Below are 21,583 nucleotides of genomic sequence, written 5' to 3'. Positions count from 1 at the left end.
TTTTCTGTGTGTACCATTACATGAAATCTATTGGAAAGCATTTGTCAAAATGTCCAGCCAAAAATGCAAATGATCTCCCTGAAAGAAAACACTTTAAAAGGACCCTACCTCACCTCATGCTTCCTTGGTAAAAAACAGTTAGACTTCCCTGGAAAAGCAGAAAATTGAGGGAAAAGAAACAAAGAAGCCTGGAGAGTTGGGAGGAGGTCCTGAGCCAGCAGAAACTTAGGGAAACATTGTAAAATCCTGTCTCACTTCACCACTGGTTTTGAGAAGAATCCCCAGGTAGAATGAGTGGTAGAGAGTTGGGAGGAAAAGGAGAATAAAGAGACTCCAGTATTTGGTTAAGGAAGAAACGGATCATGAATATGGGGAGTTGGCCTAAAACTGAGAAATGACTCTGGGGACAAAAAATTAAGCTCCAGGCAACCATCTCCCCAACCAGAATAATCAGTTCCATTTATTTAAACTGTTCTTGGATTGAGATAGGCGAAGAAAGAATCTAGGTCACTTAGCCAAGAGTGGAAAGTTTTTGGTATAATCCTAATAGAAGAACATATAAAGCAGCTCGGAGTAAGTAAAACAATCAACATCAACAATTCTTGACTATTCCCATTCATATATGTAACATAAACTGGTATAAAAGAAAGAAAATTGAAAACAGAAATAGTACTTGATAGTGAAGTAATTTGTTTTACGTGAATTTGTTTATATTCCTTAAATACATTTCAATGAACTGATGAAGTGTTCCCAGAATATGTTCAATATTTAGTAAACTATAATCATGGGATTAAAAATTATCTTAATCCCTCCAAATAAATTATGGACATGCAGATAATGGAGCTAACTTTGCTTTCATATAAGAAATTCTTTAATACTTATTGTTATATAATTAATAGAATATCTGTACTACCAAATTTGCTGATATTTTAAGTCAAGTCCCAGTGCTACCATAAATTCTTAGAATACATTAGGAAGGCATAGACCAAGTTTGTCTGCTCATAATTGGGCTCAGAACAAAACCCCTCAGGTAATATCTTTCAGAATCTTTCTGCGTACAGTCTCTGGCATTTGATGAGTCAATTTGAGCTGTGGGTTCCACAGGTTTCAAGACCAGAAGGAGCGAAGCACACATCTATGTATTTATGTAATCATTTTTCCAACCAGAACAAATCATCTTTTCCAATTCTCCAAGAAAGACATTTATATCTGATACTCCAGAAATTTTCATTCAAAGTAGATGATAAAGCCTCAGACATTTTCTCCTCTTCTTACATTATTAAACATTGAATGAATTAAGGATGAACTGAATCAACTATATTTTGAGGTTTAGTGATTCAGAAAACTATTTCTTTTTTTAAAGTATATATATTTAATTTCTATAGATAGTTCTCAATGTGGAAAATGCGCAGGTTTGAGTTCCCAGCTCTTTTATCTATGGCATGATACTGGCCGAGTCATTTCTGAACTTCATTCTTCTTCCTGAAAAACGGGTGCCCTCCAGCTGGACACAGCAGCACAAGCCTTTATTCCCAACACTTAGGAGGCAGAGATAGGAAGATAGTCAATTCAAAGCTATCCAGGGCTACACTGCAAGACTATTGCCTCCAAAAAAGAAAAAAAGAAAGGAAAAAAGGACTTACATTTTAAAAAGATTAGAAATAGTAAGGTCTTCAATTTTATTTTTATTTTTAATTTTTTTTAGTGCTGAATATCAAATTCAAGGCCTTGCACATGCTAGGCAAGTGCTCTACCACTGAGCTATGGACTCAGCCAGCACTTAATTATTTATGTAGCATTTATTATGCCCTAACCAGTGTGCTAGTGATTGCCTTACATTAGAGTCTTCAATTAAAATGGTTTCAATTTAGGTAAAATGTGTAAAAATACATGGGATACTGCAAATTTCAAGGCTAAGATTTGTACGTGAAAATGTAATAAGGAGAAAAATGTACATTTCAAGTCAAGAAACAATCCAAAGTACTTGATAGGAGCAGGCTACCCTTAGGAAATTCTCTGACCAGAATTTACAGATCAACTGTCCTTTCTTCCCATTTAACATGTTCACTGCCATTGTGCATGATGTTCAGTTACTTTGCCTTTAGTAAAATAATGTAACTGTTCTTGAACTACTTTATAATTTATAGAGAGGATTATAGTATAGTATCTGTTAACTAATTTTCCTATGAATGGGTGTAGCAGACAGAATAATTTTATCCCCACAAAGATGACTACCTCCTAACCAGTGGAAACTGTGATTATGTTAACTTACATAAGAAGAATTAAGGTTCCACATGGAATTAAAGAGCCTAATCAATTGACTCTAAGATATGGAGATTAATCTGATTCATCCACATGGCCCCAGTAAATCTCACCTGCCTTATATGGAGAATAGTGAGGCTGAAGAGCCAAAATCAAAGAGATGGTATCTTGAGAAAGACTCAAGTGGCCATTGCTGCTGTGCTGACACCTTGACTTAAACCCAATGAGGCCTATTTCAAATAGCTAGTCTCCAAAATTGTAAAATGTCATGCTAGGTCACAAACTTTATGGTAATTTACTAGAGAAACAGGAAGCCAAGTATGATGGTACAACTTAGAGTTCTGGCTCTGGAGACTGAACAGAAGAACAGTGGTTAAAGGCCAGTTTGGCCAACATACTGAGACTCTATTTGAAAACAAAAACAAAAATGAAGAAGAGGAGGAAGAACAGCAGCCACAGGAAACTAACACAATGTGTTTCCCAATATAATGTCCATGTGTGAATTTGACAAGAAAATTTGACAGTAAAATTTTGATAAGTTTAATATGTCCCAATACATATTGAACTAAACTAACAGTCACATTTATTATTTATTTTCTTTAAAAGAAAAATAATAGGGACTGGGAATATAGGCCAGTGATAGAATGCTTTCCCAGTATGCATGAAACCCCCGGGGTTCACGTCCCAGCACCACAATATAAACAAAAAATAAAGAAAGAAAAACCATAGCATACTATTAGAGGAATTATAACATATAAAGATAAAATGTATGCTAAAACCTAAGCATAGTGGTACACACCTATAATCCAAGCACTAGGGAGGCCAAGGCAGGAGGAATGTGAATTCAAGACCAGTCTGGGGTCATGACTCAAGTGGCAGAGCATTCACCCAGTAAGCACGAGGCCTTGAGTTCAATCCCCAGTACCATTAAAAAAAAAAAAAGACCAATGAGAGAGTGAGACACTATCTCAAACAAATACATGATAAAAGTACAATATAGGATGGAAATAAACTTACTACACCATTGTTACATTTTTGTATTTTACATTAAATGGTAGAATATTATTTGTACATATACAAATAATACAATATGCATACTGCAAGCCCAAGAGTAGTGCTTCTCAAACTTTTTGTTTGCAGAATCTCATTGCACTACATTAAAACTTGGAAACTTTAAATGCCAGCAGATGCCCCATTAGATGTCAGAGAAAAGAGATCCTCAGACATCTTGTGCCTTCGAAAAACTTTCCTGTATACTCATAAGAAAAAAATAAATTTCAAACAGTAAAGAAAAAAAAATCACCCAAGCCCTAGTATCATGTTTTGAATATGAAATGTTCACCACAGGCTCCTGTGTTGAATGGTTTGTTCCCAGCTGGTGGCACATTTCTGGGGAGATCTAGTAAGGTGAGGAGATAGGGCCTGTGATAGGAAGTAGGTCACAGAGGACATAACTTGAAGATAATAACAATCGCCAGTCTCTGCCTCTTTCTCTTTGCTTCCTGTACATCATGAAGTGAACAACTTCTACCACATGCTTCTGCCATATAGATGTTGGCCTCACCATAGGTCCAGATACAGGGAACAAGTGGCCATGGAGAGAATCCTCTGGAATCATGAGCGGAAATAAACCTTTCTGCCTTAAATTATTCTCTCAAGTATTTTGGTCACAGCTACAGATAAGCAACTAATGCAGAAAATTGGTACTGAGCATGGGGTCATTGCAGTGACTAAACCTGACCTTTGGTTCTTACACCTATGGAAGTGGTTTGTGGGAGAGAAGCTTAGGATGTCTGGGTCCTGAGACTTTGAGTGAAACTGAGTAAGATTGCCAGGTGGCTCATGCCTGTAATCCCAGCTACTCAGGAGGCAAAGATTGGGAGGGTCATGGTTCCAGACCTGGGCAAAAAATTAGCAAGACCCCATCTCAACCAACAAACCAAGCATTGTGGTATGTGCCAGAGGTCCCAACTACAGAAGATGCCATAAATAGCATGATTATAGTCTGAGTCTGGCCCCAGGGAAGAAAAAAAAAGTGAGAACCTACCTGAAAAATAATTAAAGCAATATAAGGTCTGTAGGCACACCTTAAGTGGCAGAGCACCTGCAGAGCAAGCGTGAGGCCGAGTTCAAAAAAGAAGATAATAAACTAGTTAATTTGACAGAAGAAATTTCACAACAGCATAGCACTCAGGCTGTGGCATAGCTATTTCTGGCTACTTTGAACCAGGTTTATAGTGAGAACTGAAGGCAAAAACCACAGCAGTTTTTCAAATAGTTTTCAATACAATTTGGTAAGAAAAGTCAGTGCAAAGTTGGGTCTAAGGAAGGCATGGATTTTGAAGAGTTTAGCACCCTTAAGAAGAAGCCATGTATTTTGCTTTGGAACAATAGGAAAGATGCCTTGAGGGCACCTCAGGAATTAGCAAACTGCACCCATGGCAAGCTCAGGGATATGAAAGCATAAAATCATTTGAAAGACTCTCCCTTGAAAAGTGTCCTAGGGCACCCTGCTGGCAAAGAGTAGCCTAGGAAAGTGTTTCTTCAGAATTCATCTTAGTCAAACTTCCAAGCACTGAAAGGCTGCTGCAGCCTTGGTCTAAGGAGTGCAGTTACTGCTGCAGCTGGCAGCGGACCTTGGAATCATACACATGATGCTGGTTTTGAAGGCATGCAGAATCTAGGAGTTGCAAGGTCATGGATGCTTCCATCTGGATTTCAAAGGAAATCCTAGGAGACTGGGTAATGCATTGCAGTTCCTGCAGACACCCCTGAAAGGGTGATGAGTGAAGGGAGGGTGGAACAAGTTGAATATTGAGAGACCCCTTAATATTGGAGATGTTAGGAACATGGAACATCTACCCAGAAAAACCATAAGCAATGAGTGGAGCCAGCCCAGGAGAAACGCCATATGAGCTGCAAACAGCAAAGCCATAGGGGTAGGACAATCCAAGCTCATTGGAGCTTACATCATAAGAATTGGCCCCAAATATCAGACATGAAGGTATAGGATTTAACGTTTTCTCTGCTGCTTGTCAGTCTTTCTTTGGTCCAATCTTTCATTTCCATTTCCTGGCTCTTCTCTTTTGGAATAGGAATGTTTACTCTGTGCCATTCTATCCTGGGAGTACGTACATTTCTTTTTTATTTTAAAGGGGTTTATGGCTAAGTGTTTGCCTTGAGTCTCAGTAGAGACTTTGAACTTAGACTTTGAACAATGTTGAAACTTTTAAGACTTTGGGGACTCTTGAAGGTAGACTGAGTACAATTTACATTATGAGATGGCTAAGAGCTTTTCGAGGCCAGGGGAAGAATGTCATGGTTTGAAAGCAGGCTCCTGTGTCGAATGATTGATCCCAGCTACTGGCACTATTTTGAAAGGATCTGGAAATGTTGGGAGATGGGACCTAGTTGGAGGAAGTAGGTCACTGGGGGGTATCTTTGAAGGTTGTATACAGTCCTTGGTCTCTGCCTACTCTTTGCTTCCTGTCTGCTGTGAAATGAATAGCATTAGTCACATGCTCCCACCACAATATTCTGCCTCACTATAGACCAAGAAATATGGAACCAGTGATCATAGACTGAACACTCTGACACAATGAGCCCAAATAAACCTGTCCTCCTCAGGTTGTTTCCTTGGGTATTTTTGGGAGGGGGAGGAGGAGGAGAAAAAAGAAAACTTGTAAAAGAATAAATGAGACAAATGCAAAACAAATGCTAAGACATCAGATTTCAACAAAAGAATATCGGTAAGCACACTAAATATAAATGGTCTAAGCAGAAATTGGGGGATGGGGCATGGCTCAAGTGGCAGAGAACCTGCTTAGCAAGTGTGAGGCCATGAGTTCAAGCCCCAGTACTGCCAAAAAAAAAGTCAGAAATTGGAAGAAGCACTTTCTAAATGGTGAAGTCAAGATTCTGCTCTACAAAATCTAAGCATCCATAAAAGCAACAAAAACCATAGGAAAAAAATTTTTGAAGTGGGGTACTGGGGCTTAAACTCAGGGCCCTGCACAGGAACTCTACCACGTAAGCCATTACCCCAGTCCTTCGGGGGTAATGCAGAAGTCCAATATTAATCAAAGACTTACTAAAACTATTTTTTATTTATGAAAATGGCTGAATGTTATTAAGAATAGCTTTGTGCCTTTTTAACCTGCCCTATACAAATCCAATTCTCCCTGTCTCCATGTATGCTTGAAAATGAGCAGACTTACAACCACAAAAATCAGCATCATAATAGTCTCTGCAGGGGACAGAACAGGGTTGGATTTCACAGAACAAAACCAAATTCTCTTCTCCAAAGTTATGCAACTCTTTGACCTGAGAGACAACTGTCTGGAAAAGCTAGATTCACAGGAAAGACACATCTTTATTTGGCCTAACAGTACACTTGGGGGTGGGGGAAAGCCCAGTCTCAAAGATTTTTGTAGAAAACAATCAGTGAAAATTGCATCACATCACTTGCATGAGATAAGGATAGCATCTGGGGAAAGCAAGAGGCTAGTCCAAGAACTCAAAAAAAAAAAAAAAAGAGGACTAGGATACATATAGGGAACTTTGCTTTGAAAAACTCTGTTGTGTACATATTCAAAGTTGTACATATGCCCCGGTAAGACCTGCTAATACTTAATCTTTCATTTTTCTTTAACCTTGAGGTTCTGAGAAAGCAGGAAGTTAAAATAAAGGAAGAGATTTAACCAGCTGGAGCGCTGGAATTAGGCCTCCAACACAGAGTCCTTGGCAAAGGGAGAGAGACATGCTGGTTCGAGGCATTTAAAAAAAAATCTTGACCTGTTGATTAGCTAACCATTAAGCTAACCAAGCAAAGATGCCAACAGCTGCACATTAAAGTAGTCGTTAAACAATTACCCCCAAGAAAGCCATAAACAAAGAGCCTTAGAGAAGGAAGATCTGATTTCCAGAGTTACTATATCATTCAAAATGGACGCTATCAGCAATAACAACAACGACAAAATGTCAAGCAGACAGGGAAACAGAAAAGTGTAGCCCACACCTAAGGGGGGTAAGCAGTCAATAGAAACTGTCCCTAAGAAAGCCCAGAAAAACTGGGTGCAGGTGGCTCATGCCTATAATTCTAGCTACTCAGGAAGCAGAGATCAAGAAGATCTCAGTTTAAAGCCAGCCCAGTTAATAGGAGAAGGGGACCAGGAACTAGAGAAAAGGTTAGATCAAGAAGAATTAACCTAGAATGTAACACACATGCACAGGAAATTAATGTGAGTCAACTCCCTGTATAGCTATCCTTATCTCAACTAGCAAAAACCCTTGTTCCTTCCTATTATTGCTTATACTCTCTCTTCAACAAAATTAGAGATAAGGGCAAAATAGTTTCTGCCATATATCGAGGGGGAAGGGGGGAGAAATGACCCAAACATTGTATGCACATGTGAATAAAAGAAAAAAACAAAACAAAACAAAACAAAACAAAAAACAAAGCCAGCCCAGGCAAATAGTTTACGAGACTATCTCAAAAAACCCTATCACAAAAAAAACTAGGTTGGTGGAGTGGCTCAAGGTGAAGACCTTGAGTTCAAGCCCCAGTACTGCAAAAATAAATAAATAAATACATAAATAAAAATAGAAAGCCCAGATATTGGATTACTATACAAAGGCTTTCAGCCACATATTCTAAATATATTCATTGAGCTGGAAGAAATCATGCTTCAAGAATTAAAAGAAAGCATGAAAATAATGTCTTACTAAAGAGAGACTATTACTAAGGAGAAATTACAGAAAAGCACACAAAATATTTTATAGATAAGTATAAAATAGGAAATGAAAAATACATTACAGTGGCTTAACAGAAGACTGGATCTAGCAGAAGACTGTAGCAGCAAGTAGTATATATGTCAAATGAGATTATGCAGTGTGATAAAAAAACAAAAGAATGGGGAAAAATGAGCCTCATTTAGAGCCTCAGAGACCTGTGGAACACCATCAAACGTACCAACATATATATAGTAAGAGTTCCAGAATAAGAGGGATGGGGAAGAAAGACTATTTAAATAAAAAATGTCCATAAACTTCTGAATTTAATAAGAATAAATCTATGTATTCAAGAAGCTCAAAAACTCCAAATAGGATTTTTATAAAAAAGAAATTTATACCTAAACGCATCATAATCAAACTGTTAAAGGACAAAGAATGTGGAAAGCAGCAAGAGAAAAAAGGTTCATTACTCCAAGTGATCCTCAGTGCGATAAACATCTGACTTCTCATCAGAACCACAAAAGACAAAAGGACAAACCCGTGGTGCGAACAGGTCAGTAGTCAGGTTAACGGTGAGCAGTTTCCCCGAGACAGCTACTGCAAAACTTTAATTTTTTAAATGTCTGCTGTTCTATGTTTGCAGGAGCATGCTATATGGACATGTAGCTATGGGACATTTTAAGGATGTAGGATGTTTTTTATTTCACTGTCTTTCTTGAATTTTACTGAGCCTTCCTCTCACCTCAATAGAAGGGCTATAATCTGTTTGCTTCGGTTTAAGGCCCATTTAAAGTATTTTTCACAATGGTGATATTACAGGGATTATGATATCATCACTTGGAGAGACAATATTGACCACAAACTCAAGGGCAGGACCACCCCGAACTATATCCCTTCCAGGGATTGCGAGAGAACCCTCAGGGAACATCAGGAAATGACAGGCTGATTTATAAATTATGCTTTGTAAGTAAGTATAGCTTCTTAGTATTTCCATTCTCCCCATGTGAAGGGAATGAAGTTAGAAATTTAGGTAAGATCCCCACTTTCAAATGAAACAATTTCCTTTTCCCTACTCAGCCAGACTTCTGTATGACACCCTAATTCTTCATCCCTATACAACCCAAAAGCAATGATAGGAGCAGAAGCAGTTTTCTCATACTTTACCATCATCTAAACAATGGTAGAAAATGCAGTAAGAGCTCAAAGAGTCAGTACAGAGATTTTTAAATCCTGTTTTTATTTCACAATAAGTTGTTTTTAAGGGGAATAGGAGATCAATCATTACATATAAGAAATGCTGATGTAATGATTTTTACTACCGATAATTCTCCTTACAAGTCCCATTTTGTAAAAAAAGAACTTTGTAATTCCAGCTACGTGAGAGATACAGATAGGGAGGATCATGGTTTGAGGCCAGTCTGAGCAAAAAGTTAGTGAGACCCTATCTTAAACAGTAAATTGGACATGGTGGTAATCACCTGTCCTCCCAGGCAGAAAAAGAATAGTGAGCCTGGACAAAAACACAAGAACCTATTTGAAAAATAACTAACACAAAAGGGCTGTGGGCATGATCAAGTGGTAAAAAGCTTGTCTAGCAAGCAAGAGACCCTAAGTTCAAACCTCAGTACTACCAAAAATAAAACAAAATAAAAAGGCACAGTAGAAAATTTCTCAGTTTCAGTTGCTGTAACAGAGAACCAAAATTTGCATGGCCCAAATAATATAAGTTTATTTCTCACTATTCTGGAGGCTGAGAAGTTCAAGTATTTACCCTTTGCCCAAAATGTACTATCCACACAAAGAGTTGTTCATAAGAGTTCATAGCACCTTTAATAAAAATAGTGTAAATATAGAAATGGCCCAAATATACAACACAGTTGAGTGGATAATTAAATTACAATCATACAAAGAACTAGTCAGCAAAAATGCAGTAAAATGTATGAACCTGAAAAACATTTGATTGCATGGAACAATTCAGATATAAGATTAAATACTGTTGATACCATCTGTAAAACATTTAGATAAGGCAAAATTATTAAAAATGACAGAAAATACATGAATGGCTGACTGCTGATGGGCATGGGTGGGAACAGGTAAAGATGTTGTCTACAAGGAAGGAGAAGGGAAATTTTGGAGATGAGCAAATTTCATATTTTTTTATTGTGGTAATAGTTATATGGGTGTATGCATACATAAAATTTCATCATACAGTATTTAATTTAAATATTGATTAAAGTACTTCTTAAGGAGAAAAAAGTATTGGAATCCTTGATGGGATTCCATTGAACTCTAGATTAATTTGACTTACTCAGTCTTTGAATCTACTATACACCTTATCGCAGATCTTCTTTAGGTGTTACTAGTATTTTAGGGTTTTCTGTTGTGTTAGTTAGCTTTCCGTTACTGTGACAAAATACCTGAGAGAATCAACTTGTAAGGGGAAAGGTTTGTTTTGACTCACAGTTTTGGAGATTCCAGTCAGTTGGCCCTGTTACTTTTAGACTTATGGCAAGGCAGTATATCATGATGACAGCATAGCAGAAGTTGCTCACCTCATGGAAGTCAGGAAGCAGAGAGAGAGAGGAGGGTGCAGAGCCCCAAGAGCCTCTTCTAGAGCATGCTCCCAGTGATGTACATTCTTTCCACTAGGTCTCACTTCTCAAAGGTTCCATTACCTTCCAATAGTGCCAGGGCTGGAGTCCAAGCCAAAAAATGGGCCTTCGAGGGAAACTTACGCAAATCATACCATCCCATATAGGTCTATAGGTATTTCTTGGATATATATTATCATGCCTGATATCTCATTAATTTCATTTTCTGTTTGTTTCTAATACATAGATTTACAATTGATTTTTTAAATATCAATCTCGTGCCTATTGACCTTCCTAAATTCACTTAACAATTCTAGTAATTCATTTTTATTTTAGACTATTCATAGTGTACATACTTAGAGCATCTAAAAATAATATAATTTTACCCTATGTGGTTGTACATGCCTGTAATCAGCACTTGGGAGGCTGAGGCAATAGGGTTGTTGAAGGCAAATTGTATTTTCCAAAGACTTTGGTCCTTGAGTTTCCACGTGGAAGAATCCAAGCAGAACATGTGAGTGTAAATGAGGTCTATTAAGATTTAGGAAAGGAAATACAAAGGGAGCATGGTGGGGCACAGGTGGAGTCCACCAGCAGAGAGAGTGTGCTTTTCTTTTTCAGGTGCTTTAAAAACCTACACTACCCCATGGCAGACCCAGGAGATTCCCACCCAATAATGAACGAGTGGGGAGTGTGGTCCCTGGTCAGGTGAGAGTGGTCTGGGTCATCCCTGGGCAACCTATATGAGCCCCAAACTTTCCCTTTTTCTTTTCCTGAGCCTGCCTCAGGATCTTGAATCCAAGGACAGCCTGGCTATACAACGAGAACTCGTCTCAAAGCTAACAAACAAGAAAAAACAAAAAATACAATTTAATTTCTTCTCTTCCAATCTGCAATATTTTCTTTTTTTCTTGATTTATGGTGCTTGAAACCATCATTATGAAAATAAATAGAAGTGATGACAATAGGCACCTTATCTCTCTTGCTGAACATAATGTAAAAGTTCCAACATTTTCCATAAAGTATGATGACTTCTTACCGTTTCTTGGAGATTCCTTGGGAGATGACATTCTGTCCTCAGATTATTAAGAATCAATGAAATTGTTACAAGATGGTGAACTTTATGAAATGGTCTTCTTCAGTTATTGCAGTAAATTTTTCCTTTATTCCGCGAGTTAACAGACTTTTCCTATAAAGAATGTTTTAGGCTTTGTAGGCCATACAGGGTGTGTTTCAGTTATGCAACTTTGCCATTTTTGCAGAAAAGCAGTGACAGTTGTGTTCGAATAAAACATTATTTACAAGAACAGATAAAGCAGGGTGCCAGATTTATTCCTTGGACAGTAGTGTGACAGCTCTTGCTTTATTCAGTGGTGAATATGGGGGAAAAATCTTGTCTCACAAAGATACACATTAGAAAAGAGACTATTATTTAAATATGCTTTTAGAACACTTCAGATGATCATTCAATGAATTCATATCATTGGATATTTGATACAGGACCAAAACTCAAAAAGTGGTAGTGTCCTAAAGATTTGCTGAAATTTATAATCTAATATATTGGTAGACTTTTAGTACTCTGTTCCATTAAAATGCACTGGGCTATACTTGAATGTTTCTTTTACTGATGTATCATTGGGTAGCATGGTACAGTTGTTAGAAAATACTGGATCATGAAGTTAAGTGTATTACACAAATGAACTACAATCAAAACTCACATTTGTGGGGCTGGGGATGTAGCTCACTGGTAGGTCACCTGCCTAGCATGTGCAAGGTTCTGTGTTCAGTCCCCAGAACTGCATAGTAATAATAAAGTAAAATAAACTTAAAAAAACAAAACAAAACAAAACTCACCTGGTGCCAGTGGTTCACACCTGTCATCTTAGCTACTCAGGAGACAGAGATCAGGAGGATCAAGGTTTGAAGCAAGCCTGGGCAAAGTATTCATGAGATTCTAGCTCAAAAAACCCCTTCATCAAAAAAAAAAAAAAGGTGTAGGCCATGAGTTCAAACCCCAGCACCACAAAATAAATAAACAAATAAAAAACTTCACATTTGTTATTATCACCACCAATCTTATCCAGAGTCTTTAATTATTGAGAAATTGTCAAGGTTACATTGACACTAAGTCTTTGGAAATCCTAATTTTTGCTTGAGAGCTTAAATTTTATCTTTGAAATAGATAAAATCTTTTCTTGAAGTGACAGGCTCACTTTATTCATCTTCAAACATCTGCCTAAATATCTGTCTCTGAACAGTTTACCAATCTTTCTTTTCAGTACAAAAAGTGTTCCACAAGAAACAGAGCTGGCTCACTTGGCAACTCAAAGATTTACACATGTGCTTTTTTCCTAGCTAACCATCTTAGTTTGAAGGCAGGAATGCTGTCTATGTACTTTCCACTTTGTCATTTGGAACAGTAAGATGATAGGTATTCAAGAGTCAAAAAATAATTTACTGCTTATTGAATGAAATTCTAAAATGAAATTGGCTTTCCCCCCCATGAGTACTTTGTGGTAAGGAATACAGCATGTGACAAATACAATATGTATAAATTTGGTGTTACTGCCTGTGTTCGTGCTAAGGCGCTGGAAGTTTTACTCACCTTTGCTCTTGCACTGTTGATACAAATATCCATGCAGTGCAAAGATAAATACTGTCTTAGAATTATTACTGTATTTTTGACATTGTGAAAACCTTGGAAGTTTCTCAGGTGCCATCAAAGATCTGTGGATTACACTTTTACAACCACTGTTTTATTATAATCATGGACTGAGATTATTTAAAACTTGGTGTTAATTTCTGCAAGAAAAGATCTTTTTTTATAGGTTTTAAAACTTTTCATTTGCATATTTTACAACTATACATTCCAATAATTAAAATCCTTGAAGAAAAAGTTGCATTTTATAGCCTTCAGGACATCATTAGCCAGTTTGTTTTTTATTCTCAGTTTTAATGTAATCTCATTCCACTTCTTCCAACAATATGTGACTTCTTTTCCTTCCCTACCAGCTAAACAGGGAGATGAGACAGGCACAGTCTTCATTGTCACTTGTTCTTGATTTTTTTTTTCAAAAGGAGCTGCACAGCCATTTAAACTTGATTCAACTCTTTGCATCTTACCAAGAAGTCAAATGGCTAAATGAACTAAAATAAGGGCTGAGCATGGTGGCGCAGTGCTATAATTCTAGGCAAAAGCAAAAGAGCCTAGCTGAGAAACAAAGCAAAAAGGGCTGCGAGTGTGGTTCAAGCATTTGCACAAAGCACTGGATTCAATCCCCAGTAGCACAAAAAGTAGTAGTAAAATAAGAAAGCAATGCTTGCAGCATGTATGGAGCTTGTTAATGGTACAGGCCTCACTATAAGTTACTGCTTGCTTCTCTTGCTCAACCATTTTTGTCAAAAGCAGGATCTTTATTCTGTGTTTCTGTGTTGTTCATTTTTGATTTAACTGAATTTCTCAATCTCAGTCATATTAAGTTTATCAGACATGGCTGCAGAGGAAGTAGAGCAAGTATGAGTGAGGACAGTCTAGTCTGTGTAGTAGCCACAGCAGAATGCAGAAGTCTATTTTTACTTCACCCTTACTTCTAAGCTGTAGGCTTTTGTTTACCATAGCCCACAGAATTTGAATTTTACTTTTTGCTTATCAAAGGTCTATCTATTTACTTTTTTGTCTATCAAAGGTATGCTTTAATTTTTCAGGCAGGGGGAATAGGAAAATTCCTCAAAGGAAAATGTTAAGCTTATTCTTTTGAGTTTTCCTCTTCTGAATCAGGTACCATAAATCCCAATTTCTTGTTAGTTGTTTGGCCCAGTATTTATAGTTACTCTCATTAGAAGAGCTGGCACAAGTCATCAAGGCCATCATTGTTGAAAATCTCGAGCCATTAAACTGTTTTGCATTCTTTTTGGTAAGTATACATCGTTTATTATGATAAATTAAAATAATACATATGTACATATGGATATGTATATAGTTTAAATGGTAACTTTTTTCCTCCTCACTATGTCTTCCTAAATCCACTCTAATTTTGCAAATAAGCCTCTTTTGCCAACTCAGCATATTTCCTTTCACTCTTTTCTCTACACATTTAGAAACATATACTTGTAGCTAGACATGGTAGCACGTACCTGCAATCCTAGCATTCAGGAGGCTGAGGCAGGAGGATCAGAGTTCAAGGCTAGCATGGTTCATAGTGAGTTCAAAGACCTGAGGTACATAGACCCTGTCTCAAAAAAAATTTTAAAAACTCACAATAATTTACACACTATATAATTCCATTTATATAGAATTTTTTAATGATAATTATTGAGATGGAGAACAGATTAGTGGTTGAGGTGGAGAAAGATGGAATGTTTTCTAAGTGGACAGCACAAGGGGTCTGTAGTCATAGCACAGTTCTGCATCTTGACTTTGGCAGTTCTGGCTTTGTTACTGCACTATATATGAAAGGAAAATGAAGAAAAGAGAGAGAGAGAGAGAAAGAGAGAGAGAGAGAGAGACACCAAGAAAGAATCTGTGAACTTTGAAGCAGCAGGTCTTTATCAGGGAGAGGAGACCTGAGAGGGACCCTCAGCCATCAGAGTGATGCTCTGAGAGGGAAAGAGCACACCTCTCTTACAGGCTGGGGTTTTAAAGAATCCTGTAGTGGGAAAAAGGGAGGTTGGAGGGGGATGGGCATTAGAAAAAATGACAGTGAAGGGAGAACGGGGGAAAGTGCTGGACATTATCGGGAGGGTCATTGGGGCTGGGCAGCCAGCCACATGTGTTGTTTTTCTCTGGCTCTTTTATAGAAGGTAGCCACATTTGAATTGTTTTAGTGTTTTTCAATATTCCAGCAATATATGTCAGATATTGGCATTGGAGCACTCTAGGTGAAGGGTACAGGGGATCTCTCTACACTGCTTTTGTAACTTCCTGTGAATCTATAATTATTACAGTTTAAAAGCAGAAACTGATTATTAGACAGGAATAATGACGCACCAGGTTAGAAGGGTAGGGAGGAACGCATCCACTCTCAGGCACTGTTGCCAAGCAGGCACTCTACTGCTTGAGTCACACCTTTGGTCCATTTTGTTCTGGCTATTTTGGAGATAGGGTCTCTCAAAACTATTTGCTCAGCTGTACTCAAATAGTGATCCTCCAAATCTCAGCCTCTGAAGTAACTAGGAGTACTGGTGTGAGCCACCCAGGACAGTGTGCAAAACCTTTAAATACTCAAGGTAGCTATAATACTAAGCATATTGTAATGCTGCTGCCAAATTTAACTACATTTTCTTTCTTGTATTTTCTATCTACATTTCAATAATCTTAGTGGTTTATAAAAATTAAAAATGATTGCTGGGCCCTAGTGGCTCACACCTGTCATCCTAGGTACTCAGGAGGCAAAGATCAGGAGGATAGTGGTTTGAGGCCAGCCCTAGGCAAACAGTTTGGGAAACCCTATCTCAAAAATACCTATCACAGAGCAGATGCTACACTTCTTTAGAGAAACACCTTGAAAAGTTATCTGGGATAAGTTGGGGGAGAAAAGGCAACTAAAGACAGCAAAAGACTTTGTGTTGTAAAAACTGAACCTGTGGATGAGTGTAAGAAAACTTCAGCATTAAAACCAGGTCCTAGTCATTTTAAACCATGTTACAATCTGTAAAAGAAAAGAAACTGAACACCAAACTTAGAATTCAGAACTTCTACTTCCATTAAATTACCAGTATTAAAAAGGAAACTTCTAAATTCCAAGATGGCAGCTAGTGGGAGGAAGCAGAAAGTGTGCCTCCTAAAGTAAAATCTTGAAGAGACGTTGGAGATGCACCTTACAGGCAAAACCACTGAGAAGAGGCAGAACTTTGGCCCCTCCATACCTCCAGCCTGTGCAGAGCATCCCCACTCCACATTAAACAGAGAAACCAGGAGGGCTCCCGCGCTGCTGCCAGACAGCAGCGCCCAGACAGCTTGGGAAGATGCAGACCACAAGGTGATCTAAGCGGTACGCGGTACTCCCACAGACAACCCTGGGCCAGATCAGCATAGACCCCTGGACAGACCGACCCCCACCCAGGGAAAAAAAGAGAAACTGAGTAATAAGCAATAACAACAAAAAAGACACGTAGCAAAGAGGGCAGGGCACCCTGAGCGACAAAAAGAGGGGGAGGGGCAATCCCTCACAAGCCAGCTGGAGAAGGCAGGAGTGGCGACACTGCCCAGCAATCAGGAGTGGGAAAGCTTGTAAAAGCCGCTGTGGGAGGAAAACACCACAGGAGAAGGGGGAAGACCACTTCCCATGTGAGCTGTAAATAAACATGCAGGCCTGAGAAAGCTGGTGCAGTGTCACCTCCCCCAGTGTGCTTGGAAAGGGGAAAGCTTGTAGCAGTGGCATCATGCCCAGGAGAACTCTGAGTAAACAAAGCCTGAGGGGCCAGGTGAGTGCTAAGCTCACCCCTGAGATCTGCATAAATAACGCCTCCAGCAACAGCAGGCTGACAGCATCCGGCAGGTGAGCCTCAGCCTCAGATAGCCATTCAGCCATTCACAGAACTGTCTCCAGACTCTTTTTTTTTTCTCTCTCTCCCTTTGATGAGACAATAACTGAACTACACCTGCATGCTGAAAAACTTACTGAAACTGTATTGCATATGAACTTGGGACACTTTGTGGGTTTTTTTTTTTGTTTCGTGCTATTTTGTTTTGTTTTGCTTTTATAAGTTTTGGTTCCCTGTTGATGAGACAACGATAGAACTAATTCTGAGACTAGAACTCAACAACAAAAGTAAAGACAAAAAACATGCAAACAGCTGGAAATTGGATAACTCATTACTTAATAAACAATGGGTCATTGATGAAATAAAAGAGGAAATTAAAAAGTTCCTGGAAGTCAATGAAAATGAAAACACAACCTACCAGAATCTATGGGACACAGCAACGGCAGTCCTGAGAGGAAAGTTTATAGCCATGAGCGCATATATTAAAAAGACTGAAAGATCCCAAATCAATGACCTAATGATACATCTCAAACTTCTAGAAAAACAAGAACAAGCAAATCCCAAAACAAATAGAAGGAGAGAAATAATAAAAATAAGAGCTGAAATCAATGAAATAAAAACCAAAAAAAAAAATACAAAGAATCAATGAAACAAAAAGTTGGTTCTTTGAAAAAATAAACAAGATCGACAGACCCCTGGCAAACCTGACTAAAATGAGGAAAGAAAAAACCCAAGTTAAAAGAATCAGGAATGCAAAAGGGATGATAACAACAACCACAATGGAAGTTCAGGAAATCATCAGAGACTACTTTGAGAACCTATATTCAAATAGATTCAAAAATCTTAAAGAAATGGACAGATTTCTAGATACATATGATCATCCAAAACTGAACCAAGACGGGGGGTAAGGGTGGGGGTGGGGGAGAGAAATGACCCAAACATTGTATGCACATATGAATAAAAATAAATAAATAAATAAATAAATAAAAAAGAAAACAAACAAGAAATACCTATCACAAGAAAATGGCTGACATTATGGCTCAAATGATAAGAGTGCCAGAATTGTAAGCGTGAAGGCCAGAGTTCAAACTGCATAGCCACCAATAACCACAGATCTTTTACCCCCCAAATTCATAAGGATCTAATTTCTTTTTAAATGTCCCAAATTTCATGAGGATGTTTCTTGTGTATTTTGGAAGTGGCCATGAGAATACACAGAGCATTTCTAAGTCTACAAGTGTCTTTATTTTCTGTAATTTTCCATATCAACTTGATACTTGTGAGAAAATAATTCACTTTCATTATAAATGTATGGAATGTAAAGTAGCAAAAAATACTTACAAAGAAGCATCATTTTAAACTATTCTCCTATTTAATTAGGCCCACTTGTTTAGCTCCTCTTATATAAGTAATTGTTTTGGAATTGTAAATTTAAGAAAAGCATGATGTAGCTAAAACCAAAAGGGAACAATTTCAGTAAAAACAAAAAGTCAGACAATCCCCAGCATAGCATGTAGCATATGGTTAGAAAATAATGTCCCAGTTTTAGAGCCTAAAATAAAGGTAGTAATGGGAGGAAGCTTGGGTGTAATCAGAAACCACATTGGCTCATTGAAAATGTTTGAACAATGCTATAGAACTGATGGATAGTTCCTTTGTAATGAGCTGTAAAGGGATAAGGATGTAAAAATACCTGTAGTGGGCATTTGAAAAGATACGTTGAAAGGATGAGACTTGTATCTCAGATTTTGAAATTATACTTTTCATCTTTGCATGAAGTTACTGATTGTGTTTCCTTGAGGGTGCTCTGACTTTTTATGTAGGGCAAAGTTTATGCTGCATTTGTTTATAAAAATAGGTCGCAAAATATTATGTAGATAAACAACAGTTAATACAATGAGTTACCAATAAGCCAGCTTTGACCAGTATGTAGATATGATATTATTTATTAATATGAAAAGTTATGTGGGCCATAGTTGGAAGCCTTGGGTTCTGCTTCCTTCTTGATTATCTGACAGCGCAAAGTGGGGCCAGAGGGCTGTTTTCTTTTTACTTTAGTTTCCTTTTCTATAAATGCAAAATATGTCTGGATGACATTTTGAGAAAGCACTATCCTCCTTCTTAGGGGAAGAGTGAACCACAGTTCTTGCATGAAAAAATTAGATCTTTCCTCACTATCCTTTTCCTGACTTCAGACTCTTACTGTTTCCATATTTCCTATTTTATTGAGTCTCAGCAAGATGGACTGGCCATCAAAATCTTCTGGCAGCGTCTTGCTTTCACTAATGTGTGCTTCCACCCTTGTAGGGGAACAGGGAAACACCTTTCTCCCACTGCTCTACAGCTTACTTATTCTGTAACACGGCTTTGCTTATTTATTTGTTTGTGTAGTGTTAGGGATCAAACCCAAAGCCTGGGGCATGCTAGGAACACACTCTACCACTAAGCTACACCCCAGTCCTAACTTACCCTTTAAGAATCTCCACACATTTCTCCTCTGCTGTGAAACCTTTTCTGATCCACTCCAGTCATCGTGGATCTTTTTCTGACTTTATGGTCTATACTGCAGGCTATTTACTACTTGGCATCATAGTCTCTTTAATTTCAGACTTATTTAATGAAATCATACCAACTGGATAATAAGATCATTGAGGATCTAAATGGCATAGTTCCTGTTTTGGTTTTTTTTTTTAGTGGTATAGGGCTTGAACTCAGAGCCTCAGCAGGCTTACTAGGCAGGCACTCTACCACTTGAGCCACTCCACCAGCTCTGTTTTTGTATTGGGTTTTTTGAGAAAGGATCTCAGGAACTATTTGCCTCCAGCTGGCTTTGAACCTGTAACCCTCCTGATCTCTGCTTCCTGAATAGCTAGGATTACAGACGCAAGCCACCAGCACCCTGCTTGCTCTCGCTATTTTTAGAGATAGGGTCTCCAAACTATTTGCCTGGCCTGGCCTCCAACCACAGTTCCCAAATTTCAACCTCCCAAGTAGCTAGGATTACAGGCACGAGCCTGGCACCCAGCTGAATTAACTAAATTGGACATTAATGGCTAATGATGGATGAACATATTTTGTGTGCTTATTGCCGTGTGCATCTTCTTTCATGAAATGTATCTTTATGTCTTTGTCCATTACCATATGAATAGCATGGGTTTTTTTTAACCTGTTGAGATTTTAAGGTCTTTATAGATTTTAAACATTATTCCTTTTTCAGATTTGTGGTTTGCAAATATTTTTTCCCAGTCTACAGCTTGCATTTTCACCATCTTCCCATAGACTTTCACAGAGCAGGATATTATAGTTTTGATTAGGATTTATCACTTCTCTTATGGTTCATGCTTTTGATATCAAGCCTAAGAACTCCTGTGTAGCCTTAGATCCCAAAATTTTGTCTTATATGTTTTTCCTAAGTTTAGAACTTTACATTTCACATTGAAGTTCTGTGGCCCATTTTTGAGTTAATTTTTACATAAGGTGTAAAGTTTAAATTGAATCTTATTTTTCTAAAAGGTTTTATTTTCTATTCTGACTATTTCAAGTGAAGACTTCTTATTTTTTTGTTGTTTTTGTTTTCTTCGTGGTGCTGAGTAGCCAAACCAGGACCCTGCAAATATTAGGCAATTCCTCAACCACTACTTATATCCCCAGCACCTGATATTTGTTATTTTTTTGTGATTTTATTAGCATATAATACTTGTAAATGGGGATATGTTGTGATATTTTCATATGTGCTTACAATGTATCTTAGTTATATTTGCCCCCTCCATCATTCTCCCTCATCTCTCCTCTTGCCCCTTTCTTTGAACAATTTCAACAGGTTTCATTCTTCTATTTTCATATATGGATGCAAAACATGAGATTTATTTTTGAATGGAGTATTTTAAAACAAACTTAGATAGCATATTTCAAAATGCACCTCTAAAATATAGTGATGTTTCTTAAACCATTTTCATTTGTAATGAAGTTAATGAAAACTCAAATATTTTATAATAGTCTGAATTCTCATTTTCCTTATTGCTCACAGTGTTTTTTTAAATAGCACTTAGCTATTATCTATTTCTGTTTTGTTATTGAACAACTTCCCTCTTTTTCCTGCCTTTCTTAAAGAGAAAGAGATAATTATTCTGTAGAGTGTCCCCTTTTCTAGATTTCTCTGATGGTTTCCTTCTTTACAGAATTGACAATTAGAGAGATAATATAATAAGCAAATAAAAAATAGTTATGAAGTTGTTGATAAGTGCTGGTGGAGTGACTCAAATAGTAGAATGCTTGCCTAGCAAGCATAAGGCCCTTAGTTCAAACCCCAGTACCATAAAAAAAACGTTATTAATAGCAAGAAATAGAAAAGCTTACTGAAAAAGTAATAGAGAAAGACTCTTGAGTTAAAATTTAAGTTGAGACTTGAGAGAAGTATTCCAGACAGGAGAAATATCTCATATGAAGGCTTGGGGGACAAAAACAATATTGTGTTTGATAAGTCTTAGAAGCAGGTTGGTACTTGGTGAATAAGT

The sequence above is a fragment of the Castor canadensis genome, chromosome 4, assembly GCF_047511655.1.
Source record: "Castor canadensis chromosome 4, mCasCan1.hap1v2, whole genome shotgun sequence".
In the NCBI taxonomy this organism is placed as follows: domain Eukaryota; kingdom Metazoa; phylum Chordata; class Mammalia; order Rodentia; family Castoridae; genus Castor; species Castor canadensis.
The sequence above is the reverse complement of the archived record's forward strand: the minus strand, read 5'-3'. Positions refer to the sequence as shown.